The sequence below is a fragment of the Notamacropus eugenii genome, chromosome 5 (genome assembly GCF_028372415.1).
Source record: "Notamacropus eugenii isolate mMacEug1 chromosome 5, mMacEug1.pri_v2, whole genome shotgun sequence".
Lineage (NCBI taxonomy): Eukaryota > Metazoa > Chordata > Mammalia > Diprotodontia > Macropodidae > Notamacropus > Notamacropus eugenii.
In genome coordinates, this window is record NC_092876.1 from 69,815,774 (window position 1) to 69,832,599 (window position 16,826).

Here is a 16,826-nt window from a genome sequence, read left to right on the forward strand (position 1 = left end):
CTAAATTCTTCAATTTGCTGTTTCTTATAGTGCTATAATAATCCTATTATATTCATATGCCACAATTTTTTTCAGCCATTCTCTATTTTATTTCCATTTTTTTATGACCACAAAGTATGCTGCTCTGAATATTTAGTTTTGCGTAAAACCCATCTTTTTGTCATTGATCTACTTGGGGTATATCCCCAGTAGTAACCTGCCTGAGTGAAAAGTTATGAACAGTTTAGTGACTTTTCTTGCATGACTCCAAATTGTTTTCCAGAAGTATATTAGTATGTTTATTTCCTCAGAGCCCCTTCAGCTTGCACTTGCTGTTTTTAAAAATCATCTTTGCCAATAAAAAAAAAGGTGGCAAAATAAAACCTCAGAGTTGTTTTAATTTGTATTTCTCTTATTATTAGCCATTTAGACTGGGCAGTCTTTCATTTGGTTGCTGACAGTTTGTATTTCTTCTTTTGAGAAGCTACACTTCTTATCCTTTGACCAATTAGCTATTTGAAAATAGTTCTTGTTCTTATATACTGGTGTTACTTCCCCTTATGTCTTGGATATCAGACCTTTATCAGAGATATTAGATGTGAAGCTCTATGTCCAGACACCAATTTCTTTCCTCCTAGTTATTTTAGTTTCTTTAGTGATCCTGATATCTTGAAGGTTAGGCCATTAAATCACCAGTTCTTGTGGGCCTGGCCACGTGGATAAAGCCTGACCACAGACTTTGTATTTATAGTCTGAAGATCACCCTAGACAATTTTGGAGAGGCTCATTCACTATCTGAGACACGGCCATGAGGTGATTGTACTTTTGGCTGCAACTATTTGTGTGAGCTTACTACCAAGTTGAGAATGGGTTGTGGAAGGAATGACTGCATGGATTCAAAAAATCGCAGATCCTCGATGTGTTGAAATATTATAGAATTTCTACATAATGAGCCCTAGAACCCTGAAATTTGAAGGGACCTTAGGTATCCTTTAGTCCAGCTCTCATCCAATGCAGAAAGCTCCTCTGCAGCTTCCCTGTCTGGTAGATGCTTCCGGCACTGAGTTTGAGGAGGGGCTGCTCTCTGGTCAGGTGAACTGTGCATAGAAAGGCTGTGAATCCATCCACATTACTCAGTTCTGTCCTTCACAGTTACACAGAATAAGATGAATTCTTCTCTTGCGTAATAGTCCTCTTTCAGTCCAGGAAAGAGAAGGTGTCTTCACTTGGTGTAGTGTTGGAACAGGTGTGGTAGAAAGAGCACAGTATCAAGCCCGAGGACCCTCGTTGGAATCTTAGTTGTTGCTTCTGTGACCTTGGTCAGCTCACTTGTCCTTCAAGTCTCAGTTGCCTTATCTGTAAAGTGAAGCATTTGGTCCAGATGACCTAAGGTCCTTCCCAGTCTAAATCTGTGATCCTTGGACCAATCATCACATTCCCCTAAGTCTTCTCTTCTCCAGTGCTCCTCACCATCTCTTCACTCTTCTCTAGACATGTGTCAGTTCCTCGGTCCCTTTTGTCCTGCCTGTCCTATCCCCCATAACACAGCTGCAGTTAGTTGGATCCTAGTCGGATTGCTGTCAAATAAAATCCCTGTCGTTTTTCTATGAACGAGAGTTTAAGCCAGATTTTTTTTCTATCCTATACTTTGGAAGTTGATTTTTTTTCAAACCAAGTTCTCTAGCTTTTATACCAATCCCTCTTCAGTTCTGTTGTATTTTAGGATCAACATCCTACTTTGGCAAGATCTTTATGGATCCCAAGTGTGACTTTCAACTGTTTCACTCTCTCTCCCAGCTCTGTGTCATCAGCAGATTTGATAAAGTATACCTTCATCCAGTTTATCAATAAAGTTTCTGATAGAATAGGACTCAAAACAATGGTATATCACTAGAGCCTCCCACCATGCTGGTATATGTTCATTAATCAACACTTTCTAGAAAGAGTCAGGCAGCTGGGATCTATCAAACTGCACCATTATCCATACTTCATACCTTCATTTTGACTCCAAGGATCTTGTCAGAGATTTTGTCAGATGTCTTACTGAAATCCAAATATATTATATGGCAACTATGATGCAGCTGGATTTGGAGTCCAAAGACCTGGGTTCAGATCCTGACTCCCATTTATTATCTATGTCAGCCTGAGCAAGGCCTTGGTTTCTTTATCTGTAAAATAAAGGGATTTAGTTTAGATGAATCTCTAAGATCCCTTCCAATCCTAATGCTCTGATTCTGTGATGTTGGTGGCATTTCTGTGGTCTAGTAACATCATCAATGCAGAAATTAAAGTAGTTGGTAATGATTTGTTTTTCATGGCTCCTAGTGATCATTTCTTCCTCTTCCTGAGTACTCCCAAACCATCTGTTTAATAATCTCATCTGTGATTTTGCTGGGTCTTGATATTGGGCTTATCAGAGAGGGACATTTATTTATCTCTCCAGTCTCCTGGTACCTCTTCCTTCACTTATGTAGATCACACATTTTCTCGAAGATAATGAACAGTTGTTCCTTGATGACATTTGCAGGTCCTTTCAGTATTCTGCTATGTAATTTTCCAGGATCTAAACACTCGGAACTCATTGAAAGCATATGGCTGGTCTCTTGCTGTCTTCCCAGTTTTCTCATGATCATGTCTGTGGTGCCTGTTCCAGTTTGGAGATAATTTTCCTTGAGACAGTAAAGCCAGAAGCAGAGCAGTTCAGTCGTTCTGTTTTTTCTGTCATCTGTTAGCATTCCACCATCTGCCCTAAGAAATGGGCCTTCTTCCTTTTCTTCTTCCCTCAAACATGCCTCCACATTGTAAGCACTTGTGTTTAGCATTATTTGTGAGCTTCACCCTATTCTGAACTTCCATGTTCCTCATACTAATCAGTCAGTAAGCATTTATCCAACCAGTATACCATATTGGGCCTTGGTGATCTGTTTGTCCTCCCTTCCTACTTTATATGTATCCTGAATTCTGAGCACAATGAAGATATTCCTTTCTCCATAGACACATGGTCTTCCACTTCCTCACAGGCATCCTTTGTTAGAGTGGTATCAGAGTTTGTTAGAGAGCCCTTTCCAAGACTCCTGTGATGTATTTATTTGAACATTTTCAGATTGGCTTTTCCAGAGTTTTGGAATTATATCTAACTGTACCCAACCTTCTCTCCTTAGCAGTTAGAATTGTCCACAAGTCAGTGAGCCAGAAAATGCAGCTGGAGTTAAAGACCCATCTCTTGACACATAACTGCCTATGACATCAGTAAAAACATAGGTCAGTGTGTGTACATGTGAGAGAGAGAGAGAGGGAGACAGAGAGAGAGAGAGAGAGAGAGAGAGAGCATGCCATCTTTGAATAGTTCCTGACACATCAGGTCAATAACATTGGGACACTGGTCCCAAAGAAGAGATTTGAAAAGAACTCTTCCCCACTCCATAAAAGTTAGGGTCCACAGGTGTGGAACATTGCATATATAACATCATATTTTCTTTGATGTGTTGATCAGATTTTTTTCCTCCTCCTTTTTTCTTTCTTCAAGAAAATTCTTTGTTATAAGGGATGGTCTCTCTGTAAGAAGGGAGGGAGAAGAATACAAGGGGAAATCTAGGTGATATAAAAATAACAGGTAGCAATAAAATCTATTAATTATTTTTAAAAGAAAGAAAATAAATTCTGGAGTTTCTCCTGGATGAGCAAACTTGACAGACTACTCATACATCCTGTGGGCTTGCCTGCCCCAGGTTGTAAATTTTTGCTGTTGAGAGAATTCCTGTTTGGGTTGGGAGGTTGGACTAAATGGACTGAGGAATCCCTGGCAGTTCTTTGGCATCTTTACCAGGGATGCTCGATTTTGTGGGTTGGGGTGAGAAGGACAGTTTCTTGGCTGTTGAGGGAATAAAAGCTCTTTACTCGGCTTTTTTCATTTTGCCATCACCTGAAGTCATGCTTCCTGGCCTGAGAAGGTGTATACCTGGAAGATTGAATGTGTCTGCAGCAAGCCCAAGAGAATAGCCATTGAGGTCCAGTGGTTACCAGTCATCTTTTATGCCCAAGCCACACTCTCTTTGGGAGCTTTGCTCTTGCGGCGAGGGGGGCATCCATTTTCATGTGGGCAAATTCTATTGTGACCTGCCTATTGGACTTACCAATGTAGCTACTACCAACTGCCACTTTTTTGCTACAAATGAAAATAAGACACAAAAATTTACATCATTAAAAGTTGTTTTACCTTCAGGGAGGGAATGGAAGAAGGAGGAAGCAGCTACTTTTTTTCTCCACGTGTGTAAGTGTGTAGTGATGATTTCAGCATGTTTTTATGTTGTTCTGCTACTTCGCTACCCTTCACCCTCTACTCCCCATTTCAAAATGCCTAATTGAGCTACATTAGCTACACTTGCTAATGTAGATTGTAAACCAGACATAATATTGTCTCGAATACTAGCACTTAGCACTAATGTTATAAATCCTATTTTTGAGGGGAAACAAAAAAAAGTGAATATTCTTTCTCAAAATTCCATTGTCTCTGTCTAGTAGTAAATTTAAGATCTTAAGAAGATGCATTAGCTTTTATGCCAGTATAATAAAACCACTTAGTATAAGCAGTAAATTGTCATTTGTGGATATATAAATAAAAAATGGTACACCTAGTAATTAATGTGTGATAATTTTCACACTCTATTCAGTAAACCATAATATCTGATCTCCTGGTCAGTCTGGATAAATGAGAATTAACTAGTTAATTTCCCATAATGTACCACTTTTAATAATTAGGTCAGAAAATAGACTTGACACTAAAGCTATTCTCAGTGTAATGTAAGTTCCTTTTGAGGATTCAGAAGGCATTTCACATACACACAACTACAACTAGAAGGATCCTTAGAGATTATGTTGTTCAAGTGTCTCATTTTACAGATGACAACAGAGACCCAGAGAAGGGCCTCAAAGAGTTTAGTCTTAATAGTCACTCCCAATAATAATAATTATTATTACAACAATAATAATTATTATAGGAAATGACTTGTTTAGGTCACAAATGTAAGTAGTATCAGAACCAGAATCTGAACCCAGATCTCTTGTCTTCTAGCCTACTGCTCTTTCTATAACACTGTGTAGCCCTCCTGCTCTATCCTTCTGCATTGCCCAAGAGTCATTATAAACATGACTTATCATTATATAAGATTGTATGGAAGAATTGGTTGGATATACAAATTTACCTTTTACTACTTTAAAAAAATATATGTTTGAGAACTAAAAAAGAAGAGGAAACTAAACTGTGTAATTATAATGACCAAGCCTGGTCCCTGAGAAGAGAGAAGATACATTTCCTTCCCTTACAAAGGTAGCAGACTCTCGATGAGGACCATTCCTTATGTAGTCAAACTTGGTTGATAATTTTAGATTTGTTGAACTCCTTTTATTTCTATTTTATTTCTTATCAAAAGAAATAGCTGTTTGAGTATGGAAGGGAAGAAGGATACATTCAGAAATAAATGTAACATAAAAGCAAAAAGACCAATAAATATTAAACATTTTAGAATATATATTTATCAAGGTGGAGCCAAAATGGCCAAATAACAGTAAGAATTACAATGAGTTCTGCCACAAAATTCCTCTAAGTAGATCTAGAATATGCCCTGGATCAAATCCTGATTAGGAAGTCTAAGAAAAATTCACGAGGGGGCAGAGCCAAGATGGCACAGTAGAAGGACACACATACGCTAGCTCTGAACCCATAGCCCATAAAATATCTGTAAAGAAGAACTCCCAACAAATTCTGGAGCAGCAGAAGCCACAGAACAATGGAGCGGACGAGATTTCTGTTCCAGAGGAACCTGAAAACCTCTCGCAAAAAGTCCACCGCGCCCCAGACCCGGAGGCCAGCCCAGCCCTGCCCTGCCTTGGCCGCGTGGCACCAAGAGGAGCGGATCTGAGCAGGCTTCAGGGACAGAATCTCCAGCAGCTGTGTGGGTCCCTCCACCCCACGGGCCCATTGGTGAGAGGGTCTTCTCGGCTTGCCGAGAGGGGAGTGGGGTCCCCCATAACTCAGGCCCCCTCGGGAGGCAGCAGCGGAGGCGGGAGCAGACCTGGGCTCCCCAAGCAGGCAGGAGCCAGGATCCATTGTTGAAGGTCTCTGCATAAACCCCCTGAGGGACCTGAGCCTGTGAGGTGGCCCTGCCCTGACCTGAGCAGCTGAACTTAATCTCACACTGAATAGCAGCCCTGCCCTCACCAAAAGCCCTGAGGCTACGAAGCAGCATTTGAATCTCAGACCCCAAGCGCTGGCTGGGCGGATCTGGAGGCAAAGTGGGTGTGAAGAGAATACTCAGAAGTCAAGTCACTGGCTGGGAAAATGCCCAGAAAAGGGAAAAAAAATAAGACTATAGAAGGTTACTTTCTTGGTGAACAGGTATTTCCTCCCTTCCTTTCTGATGAGGAAGAACAATGCTTACCATCAGGGAAAGACACAGCAGTCAAGGCTTCTGTATCCCAGCCCACCCAATAGGCTCAGGCCATGGAAGAGCTCAAAAAGGATTTTGAAAATCAAGTTAGAGAGGTGGAGGAAAAACTGGGAAGAGAAATGAGAGAGATGAAAGAAAAGCATGAAAAGTAGGTCAATACCTTGCTAAAGGAGACCCAAAAAAATGCTGAAGAAAATAACACCTTTAAAAATAGGCTAACTCAGTTGGCAAAAGAGGTTCAAAAAGCCAATGAGGAGAAGAATGCTTTCAAAAGCAGAATTAGCCAAATGGAAAAGGAGATTCAAAAGCTCACTGAAGAAAATAGTTCTTTCAAAACTAGAATGGAACAGATGGAGGCTAATGACTTTATGAGAAACCAAGAAATCACAAAACAAAACCAAAAGAATGAAAAAATGGAAGATAATGTGAAATACCTCATTGGAAAAACAACTGACCTGGAAAATAGATCCAGGAGAGACAATTTAAAAATTATGGGCCTACCTGAAAGCCATGATCAAAAAAAGAGCCTAGACATCATCTTTCATGAAATTATCAAGGAAAACTGCCCTGAGATTTTAGAACCAGAGGGAAAAATAAGTATTCAAGGAATCCACAGATCACCGCCTGAAAGAGATCCAAAAAGAGAAACTCCTAGGAACATTGTGGCCAAATTCCAGAGTTCCCAGGTCAAGGAGAAAATATTGCAAGCAGCTAGAAAGAAACAATTCAAGTACTGTGGAAATACAATCAGGATAACACAAGATCTAGCAGCTTCTACATTGAGGGATCAAAGGGCGTGGAATAGGATATTCCAGAAGTCAAAGGAACTAGGACTAAAACCAAGAATCACCTACCCAGCAAAACTGAGTATAATACCTCAGGGGAAAAATTGGTCTTACAATGAAATAGAGGACTTTCAAACATTCTTGATGAAAAGACCAGAGCTGAAAAGAAAATTTGACTTTCAAACACAAGAATCAAGAGAAGCATGAAAAGGTAAACCCCAAAGGGAAGTCATAAGGGACTTACTAAAGTTGAACTATTTACATTCCTACATGGAAAGACAATATTTGTAACTCTTGAAACTTTTCAGTATCTGGGTACTGGGTGGGATTACACACACACACACACACACACACACACACACACACACACACGCTCACACACATAGAGACAGAGTGCACAGAGTGAACTGAAGAGGATGGGATCATATCTTAAAAAATGAAATCAAGCAGTGAGAGAGAAATATTTTGGGAGGAGAAAGGGAGAAATGGAATGGGGCAAATTATCTCTCATAAAAGAGGCAAGCAAAAGACTTCTTAGTGGAGGGAAAAAGAGGGGAGGTGAGAGAAAAACATGAAGTTTACTCTCATCACATTCCACTAAAGGAAGGAATAAAATGCACACTCATTTTGGTATGAAAACCTATCTTACAGTACAGAAAAGTGGGGGATAAGGGGATAAGCAGGGTGGGGGGGATGATGGAAGGGAGGGCATGGGAAGGAGGGAGCAATTTGAGGTCAACACTCATGGGGAGGGACAGGATCAAAAGAGAGAATAGAAGTAATGGGGGACAGGATAGGATGGAGGGAAATATAGTTAGTCTTATACAACACGACTATTATGGAAGTCATTTGCAAAACTACACAGATATGGCCTATATTGAATTGCTTGCCTTCCAAAGGGAAGGGGTGGGGAGGGAGGGATGAAGAGAAGTTGGAACTAAAAGTTTTAGGAACAACTGTCAGGTACTGTTCTTGCTACTAGGAAACAAGAAATACAGGTAAAGGGGTATAGAAAGTTATTTGGCCCTACAGGACAAAAGAAAAGATGGAGACAAGGGCAGAGAGGGACGATAGAAGAGAGGGAAGATTGGTGATAGGGGCAATTAGAATGCTCGGTGTTTCGGGGTGGGGGGAGGGGACAAAAGGGGAGAAAATTGGGAACCCAAAATTTTGTGAAAATGAATGTTAAAAGTTAAATAAAAAATAAAATAAAATCAGGATTAAAAAAAAAAGAAAAGAAAAATTCACTGTGAGTCATTTGTCTAGGCCAGATTGTCACAGGGAGACAGAGAGGTCTGTGGGCACCTGGAATGGGCTCTGGCCAAGAATATGCCACAAAGAGTATTCCTGTTCACCAGCCCAAGATGAGGTCCTAGACCTGTGTACAAAGGCACTGGGACTTTTGTGGTAATGAGCTCCCAAATGAGCTGCTGGTAGCTTTGCTGCTCACTCCTCAGTTCTGGGATGCAGATCTAGAGCAAGAGCCAGTGGAGAAGCAAGCAGCAACTACAAAGGAACTCTGAAGCCAAAGGGAAGCCTACATCTTGCTTCCATCAGGAACTTGTAGAGCCCAGACCAGGAGACAATGACCAGCCTTGATCTGGGTCAGACCACATTGGAAGTACTGAAAGCTTGCAGGTTTCCAGCCTGAGTTGTCATTGAGAGACTGGAATAATGTAACACTCAGTATCCCAAGAGAACAGCAACAGTACTAGCCCAGACATTCCCTCTACAAGTGTGTAGACCCAGCCCTAATATGAAAGTCAGGAAGTAGACTGGAAGAATAAACAAACAAACAAAAGAATCCCACAATAAAAGAGCTATTGTGGTGACTAGGTTGCTCAAAGATACAGACCCAGAAAAAGAAAATGTCTCCAAAACATCTACAAAGGCTCAAAGGAAAACACACCTGTGGCACAAATTCAATTAGAATGCCTGGAAGAGACAAAACAAGTTATTAAAAAGAGTTTAAAATATTTTATAAAAGAAATGAGAAGGCTAGAAGAAAAACACTGGAAAAGATAAAAGAGCTGTGAAAGAAAGACTTGGAAAGAATTAACAGCATGGCACAAAAAGCACAAAAATTAAAGAAAATGTAGGGTATTTTGTAACAAAAACAACTAACCTGGAAAACAGATCCAGAAGAAAAAAAGGATTATTGGATTACCTGAGTGCCATGACCAATAAAGTAGTCTGGGCATCAGATTTAAACACATTTTAAAAAGAAAATTGCCCAGCTCTCTTAGAACAAGAGGATAGAGTGGAAAATAAAAGAATCCTGTAAGAAATCTCAAAGTGAAAGCTCCCAGGAATATCATAGCCAAAATCCAGAGCATCCATATAAAAGAAAAAGTACTATAAGCAGAAAAAGAATTAAAATACCAAGGATCACATATGAGTTAGCAGCCACCATTATAAAGAAGCAAAAAACTTGGAATATAATATTCTAGAAGGCAAAGGATATACAGGCTTACAGTCAAGAACAAGTTACTCAGCAAAACAATATGTTCCTTACAGGGAAAAAAATAGATCTTTAATGAAATAGAGGACTTCCAAGCATTCTTGATGAAAAGGCCAGAGCTACATAGAAACTTTGAAATGCAAGCATAGGAGCCAAGAGATACATAAAAAAGTTAACATGGATGAACAGTGATAAAGGACTAAATAAGGATAAACAGTTTACATCCAAATAGGGGGAGATGATAATTGTCTCTTCTGAACCCTATTCTCATCAGGGGTAATAGAGTCTAATTAGATGGAAGGCATAGGAGAGATTCTATTATGTCTTAATGATATTCAGAAAAGAAAGGAGAGGGAGAAGAGGAATGCACTGAGAGTTGGGAGGGGGAAAGGAATGTTAAGGAAAATTATCTTCTATAATCATGGTATGCCAATAGAAATCTGTACCAACAAGGAAGAAGAGGTAAGGGGAAGGGTGACACTTGAACCTCACTCTTATCTGACTGAAGTGATATCCGTCAATTAGGGAGTGGCTGAACAAGTTATGTTATATAAATGTGATGGAAAACTATTGTTCTATAAGAAATGATAGGGATTGTTCCTGAGAAACAGGGGAAGACTTATATGAATTAATGCAAAGTGAAATGAACAGAACTAGGAGAACAACTTATAGAAAGACAAAAAAGTTGTAAAGTCAGCTTTAAAAGATTTAAGAATTCTGTTCAGTATTAATGACCAACTACCATGAAGGCACTGGCTAGCTTTTTCTCCCTACCTTGTCCTCTTCTCTTTTTTAAAAAATTAACTTATTTATTTTTAGTTTTCAACATTCATTTCCACAAGATTTTCAGTTCCAAATTTTCTCCCCATCTCTCCTCTCCCTCTGTGCCAAGACACCATGTGTTCTGATTACCCTTTCCCCCAATCTGCCCTCCCTTCTATCATACCCCTCTCTTGCCTTGTTCTCATCTTCTCTCTTTTCTTGTAGGGCAAGATAGATTTCTATACCCCATTACCTGTATTTCTTATTTCCCAGTTGCATGCAAAAACAACTCTCAGCATTCATTCCTAAAACTCTGAGTTCCAACTTCTCTCCCTTCCTCCTTCCCCACACATCCCTACTGAGAAGGCAAGCAATTCAATATAGGCTATACATGTGTAGTTATGCAAAAGACTTCCATAATAGTCATGTTGTGAAAGACTAACTATGTTTCCCTCTATCCTATCCTGTCCCCCATTTATTCTATTCTCTCTTTTGACCTTGTCCCTCCCTAAAAGTATTTACTTCTAATTACTCCCTCCTCCCATTTACCCTCCCTTCTATCCCCACACCCCCCCACTTATCCCCTTCTCCTCTACTTTCCTTCAGTGTAAGATAGATTTTCATACCAAATTGAGTGTGCATGTTATTCCTTCCTTAAGCCAAATGTGATGAGAGTAAGCTTCACTTTTCCTCTCTCACCTTCCCCCTCTTCCCCTCTATTGAAAAAGCTTTTTTTTGTCTCTTTTGTGAGAGATAATTGAGTTACAAATATTATGTTTCCATGTAGGAATGTAAGCAGTTCAACTTTAAGAAGTCCCTTGTGATTTTTCTTTCCTCTTTACTTTTTCATGCTTCTCTTGATTCTTGTGTTTGAAAGTCAAATTTTCTTTTCAGCTCTGGTCTTTTCATCAAGAATGTTTGAAAGTCCTCTATTTCATTGAAAGACCAATTTTTCCCCTGAGGTATTATACTCAGTTTTGCTGGGTAGGTGATTCTTGGTTTTAGTCCTAGTTCCTTTGACTTCTGGAATATCCTATTCCACGCCCTTTGATCCCTTAATGTAGAAGCTGCTAGATCTTGTGTTATCCTGATTGCATTTCTACAATACTTGAATTGTTTCTTTCTAGCTGCTTGCAATATTTTCTCCTTGACCTGGGAACTCTGGAATTTGGCCACAATGTTCCTAGGAGTTTCTCTTTTCAGATCTCTTTCAAGAGGTAATTGGTGGATTCCTTCAATATTTATTTTGCCCCCTGGTTCTAGAATATCAAGGCAGTTTTCCTTGATAATTTCATGAAAGATGATGTCTAGGCTTTTTTGATCATGGCTTTCAGGTAGTCCCATAATTTTTAAGTTGTCTCTCCTGGATCCATTTTCCAGGTCAATTGTTTTTCCAATGAGATATTTCACATTATCCTCCATTTTTTCATTCTTTTGGTTTTGTTTTGTGATTTCTTGGTTTCTCATAAAGTCATTAGCCTCCATCTGTTCCATTCTAATTTTTAAAGAACTGTTTTATTCATTGAGCTTTTCAATCTCCTTTTCCATTTGGCTAATTCTGCTTTTTATAGCATTCTTCTTCTCATTGGCTTTTTGGACCTCTTTTTCCAATTGAGTTAGCCTATTTTTCTTCAGCATTTTTTTGGGTCTCCTTTAGCAAGGTATTGACCTGCTTTTCATGCTTTTCTTTCATCTCTCTCATTTCTCTTCCCAGTTTTTCCTCCACCTCTCTAACTTGATTTTCAAAATCCTTTTTGAACTCTTCCATGGCCTGAGCCCATTAAATATTTATTTTGGATGTTTGGGATACAGAAGCCTTGACTTTTATGTCTTTCCCTGATGGTAGGCATTGTTCTTCCTCATAGGAAAGGATGGGAGAAGATATCTGTTCACCAAGAAAGTAACCTTCTATAGTCTTATTTTTTTTTCCCCTTTTTTGGGCATTTTCCCAACCAGTTACTTGACTTTTGGGTCCTTTGTCAAGAGCAGGATATACTCTGGGAATCTGTTGAGATCTCAGTTCCTCCAAGGTGGTACAATCAAGTGTGTACTGGTCTGGGTGTAGGAAGGGATTTTTGTGCCCAGAACCTTAGCAGTTTCCTCTTCACAGCCACCTGGCCTCCAGTTCTGCCAGCTCCCTCAGGGCCTCTACACAGGGCTGAGGTAATAATATTCAGCTCCTCAGTGCCCCCAGGGGTTTTTCTGATCCAACAATGGATGCAGGCTGCTGTGAGAACTGCCGCCGCCTGCCCCATGTGGCTTCTGTGGCTGACTGCTGCCTGAGACCAGAGCTATGGGAAGGTCCTTCTCCCTTCCCAGCCAGCTGAAAAAACCCCGTCACTGACCTTTAGCACCTGTGGGTTGAGGGATCTGGGAACTGCTGCAACTGGGACTGGGGATTCCGCAACTGGGGATTCCTCGCCTGAGGGCTGTTCGGGAGCCATGCCACTCAGCGAAGGCTGGGCTGGGCTCTACTCCACATCCAGTGCAACAGACATTTCTCGTGGGCCTTTCAGGTCACCCTGGGCTGGAAATCTCCACTCTGTTGTTCTCCACTTCTGCTGCTCCAGAATTTGTTGAGAGGCCCTCTCTACAGGTATTTTATGGGCTGTGTGGGGAGAACCTGCATTTGTGTGTCTTTCTACGCTGCCATCTTGGCTCTGCCTCTAATTCTGCTTTTTAAATCATTCTTATCCTCATTGGCTTTTTGGAACTCTTTTGCCATTTGGGTTAGTCCATTTTTAAAGGTGTTATTTTCTTCAGCATTTTTTGGGTTTCCTTTAGCAAGCGGTTGGCTCAGTTTTCATGATTTTCTTGCATCGCTCTCATTTCTCTTCCCAATTTTTCCTCCACTTCTCTTCTTTGATTTTCAAAATAATTTTTGAGGTCTTCCATGGCCTGAGACCATTGCACATTTTTTTTTAGGTGTTTTGGATGTAGAAGCCTTCACTTTTATGTCTTCCTCTGATGGTATGCTTTGTTCTTCCTTATCTGAACGGATGGAAGAAAATACCTTTTCGCCAAGAAAGTAACCTTCCTATAGTCTTATTTTTTTCCCCTTTTTTGGGCATTTTCCCAGCCAGTTACTTGACTTTTGAGTCCTTTGTCAAGTAGAGGATATATTCTAGGGATCTGTAAGTTCTCTGTTGCTCCAAGGTGGCACAATCAAGGAAGAGGAGTTTACTTCTCTCCTGGCCTGCACTCTGGTCTGGGGGCAACCACAAGCTTTTCTGCCCAGGATCTGCAAGTAGGATTCCCTCTTCAGAGCCTCCACCAGCTCCACCACACCCCAGTGCTCCTCCTCACCCCAGGACTGCCACTCAAGAACTGAGACCCAGATCAGTGCTCAGTTCCCTCAGGGTCTTTATACCCAGGGCTCCAAAAATGGATACTGCTGCAGTGGCTGCTGCCACCCTGGAGCTGGGGCTGTGGCTGAACCCTGCTCCTTTCTCACCTAGGTGAAAGAATTTCTCACTGACCTTTGAAGCTGCCTTTGGTGTATGTGAGTTGAGTAATCTGGGAACCCCAGCTACTACCTGTGATTCCATGCCCTGAAACCTGCTCCAGTCCTCTCCCTGCTGTGCTGTGTAGCCAAGGCTAGGCTGTGCTCTACTCTGAGCCCCATGTGATAGACCTTTCCTGTTGGCCTTCCAGGCTGTCTTGGGCTGGAAATCTCTTTCACTGTGTCATTTTGTGGCTTCTGCTGCTCTAGAATTTGTTTAGAGTCATTTTTTACAGATATTTTATAGGCTATGGGGGAGCTAGAGCAGGTCCATCCTTCTGCTCCACCATTTTGGCTCTGCCCCCACCCCCAGCCTCTTCTCTTGAGCCCCTATACTTAACTTCTATATCAGTACGTGTATGTATATGTATACTATACTTACTCTGTCCCTGATGTTTGTTTTCCTGCCAAAAGTTGGCCTTGGATTACTTCCACCATTTACTGCCTTCACTCCTATCAAATGCTGATTAACATAGTTGGAGGAAATCATGAAACCATCCTGACCAGATGCACTACAAATTTATATTAGATAGTCTCCAGTGGGCCCTCACCAAGGCAAAGCAATCTTTTTATACCCCCCAGCTGATTCACTATTCCACTTACCACAGTGGCCTGTCCAAACTTTTTCATCCCTCCTCAAAACTTTCCATGGCTTCCTCTACCTCTCTTTTCTCAGCTGAGAACCCTGACTCATATTTCACTGAAAAAAATTGATGCTATTCACCAAAACATTCTTATCCCATTCTCATCTCACCTCCCTCATATATCTTCTGCAACTGTGTTCTCCGTCACTTCTGTGAAGACGGTGGTCTTCTTGCCAAAGCAAACTCCTCTGCACACACAAGTGATCCCATTCCATCCTCTTCTCCAGCAGTTTGCCCTTCCTGTCATCCCCACTTTCTCACTAATCTTTAATCTCTCCTGGTCTCCCTATTGCTAACAAATATGTTCATATCTCACCCATCCTTAAAAAGCCCTCACTTGGTATCTTTATCCTCAGTAGCTTTCTCACTTTTCTGAATTATCTGCAGCATGGCTTCTGACCTCCTCATTCAGTTGAAACTGCTCTCTCCAAAATTAACAATAATCCTTTAATTACCAAAATCTAATGGTCTTTTCTCAGTCCTCAGCTTTCTTGACCTCTCTGTAACTCTAACATTGTTATCACCCTCTTCTCCTTAATAATCTCTACTTGCTAGATTTTGGTGACACTAATTTGTCCTGGTTTTCCTACTGGGCTGACCCCTCCTCACTCTCCATTGCTTTATCTTCCTGTAGGTTATATCCACTAATTGTGGGTATCTCCAAAGGTTCCGTCTCTCCAGGGCTCTCCTTTCTCTGCATGTACTGTTTCTCTTGATGATCTCATCACCTCTTGTGCATCATTTATTTTGTCTATGCTGATAATTCTCAAATCTACTTTTCCAGCTCTAGCCTCCCTCCTGATCTGTAATCTCATGCCTACAGTTACCTATTTGGCATCTCAAACTGGATATCCTATACATATCTTATTTTTTCCTCACTTAATAGTATTTTATTTTTTCCAATTACATGTAAAGATAATTTTCAACATTTGCTTTTATAAGATTTTGAGTTTCAATTTTTTTTTTCTCTTCCCCCTCCTTCTCTTCCTTCCACCCTCCCCAGGATGGCAAGCAATCTGATATAGGTTATACATTCCTGTACATATCTTAAATTCAACATGTCCAAAACTGATCTCATTATCTTCTCCCCTCTTCCTGATTTTCCTATTACTGTTACCAGTACCACTGCCCTTCTAGACACCCAGGCTTCCAACCTGTCATCCTTGACTCTTCCCTCTCAACACTCCCCATATCCAAACAGATGCCAAGTCTTGTAGTCTCTACCTTAGTAATCTTTCTCCTCTGACATTGTCACCATTCTTGTATAGGTCCTTGGCACTTCACCCCTGTGTTCTTACAATGGCCTGCTGCTTGGTCCCCCAGCCACAAGTCTCTTCCTCATTCCAGTTCATTCTCCTCCCAGCTGTCCAAGTGATCTCAAGATATTGGTCTGACCATGTCATCTCCCTCCATTCATTAAACTCGAGTGACTCCCTATTACATCTAGGATCAAATATGAAACTCTCTGTTTTGTATTCAAAGCCCTTCATGGCCTGGGCCCTTTTCTGTCTTTCCAGTCTTCTTACACATTACTCATGACCTTCCCCTCTTCTCCCTGTAGCCCCCAGCCCTGTACTGTGGAATCCAGTAACACCAGCCTTGCTGTTTCTCCAGCAAGATACTCCAGGCATTTTTACTAGTTTCCAAGTCCCAGCTAAAATTCCACCTTCTGTAACAAGCCTTTGCCCATCCTCCTTCATCCTAGTACCTTTTTTCTGTTATTTCCAGTTTGTCTTGTATGGATCTTGTTTGTACTTAGCTATTTACATGTTATTTCTCTCATTAGACTATGAATTCCTTGAGAGCAAGGACTGTTTTTTGCCTTTTTTTTTTTTTTTTAGTATCCCTAGCACTTAGCACACAATTTCTTGTCATATAGTAGGTGTTTAATACATGCTTTGTTAACTGATTGAATGATTTGGCCCAGTCCAGTGATATCATTGATTTAGGGAGGAGAGCAGTTTTGGACATGTGTTTAAGATATGTTCAGGATATCCAGTTTGAGATGCCAAATGGTAGTTGGAGATATGAGCCTGGAGATCAGGAGAGAGGTTAGGGCTGGATAAGTAGATCTGAGAATCATCAGCATAGAAATAGTCCATGGTGTGTGTAGATTAGTGTAGATCAGTGACTCATCTGCAGACTGTAGACTTAGAGAGGCCTTTTTGATGTTAAATGATTTACTGATGGTGATGTAGCCAATATTTATCAGTCAGTACTTGAACCCTAACCCTGAGACCAGTAGTT

The 16,826-nt window shown here is 40.8% G+C and overlaps 1 protein-coding gene across 6 annotated transcripts in view; it reads left to right on the forward strand.

Moving 5' to 3' along the window:
• GMEB1 (glucocorticoid modulatory element binding protein 1) overlaps positions 1–16,826 on the forward strand; it is a 45,778-nt gene that overhangs the window by 15,144 nt on the left and 13,808 nt on the right. The gene's annotated exons all lie outside the window — the stretch shown is intronic.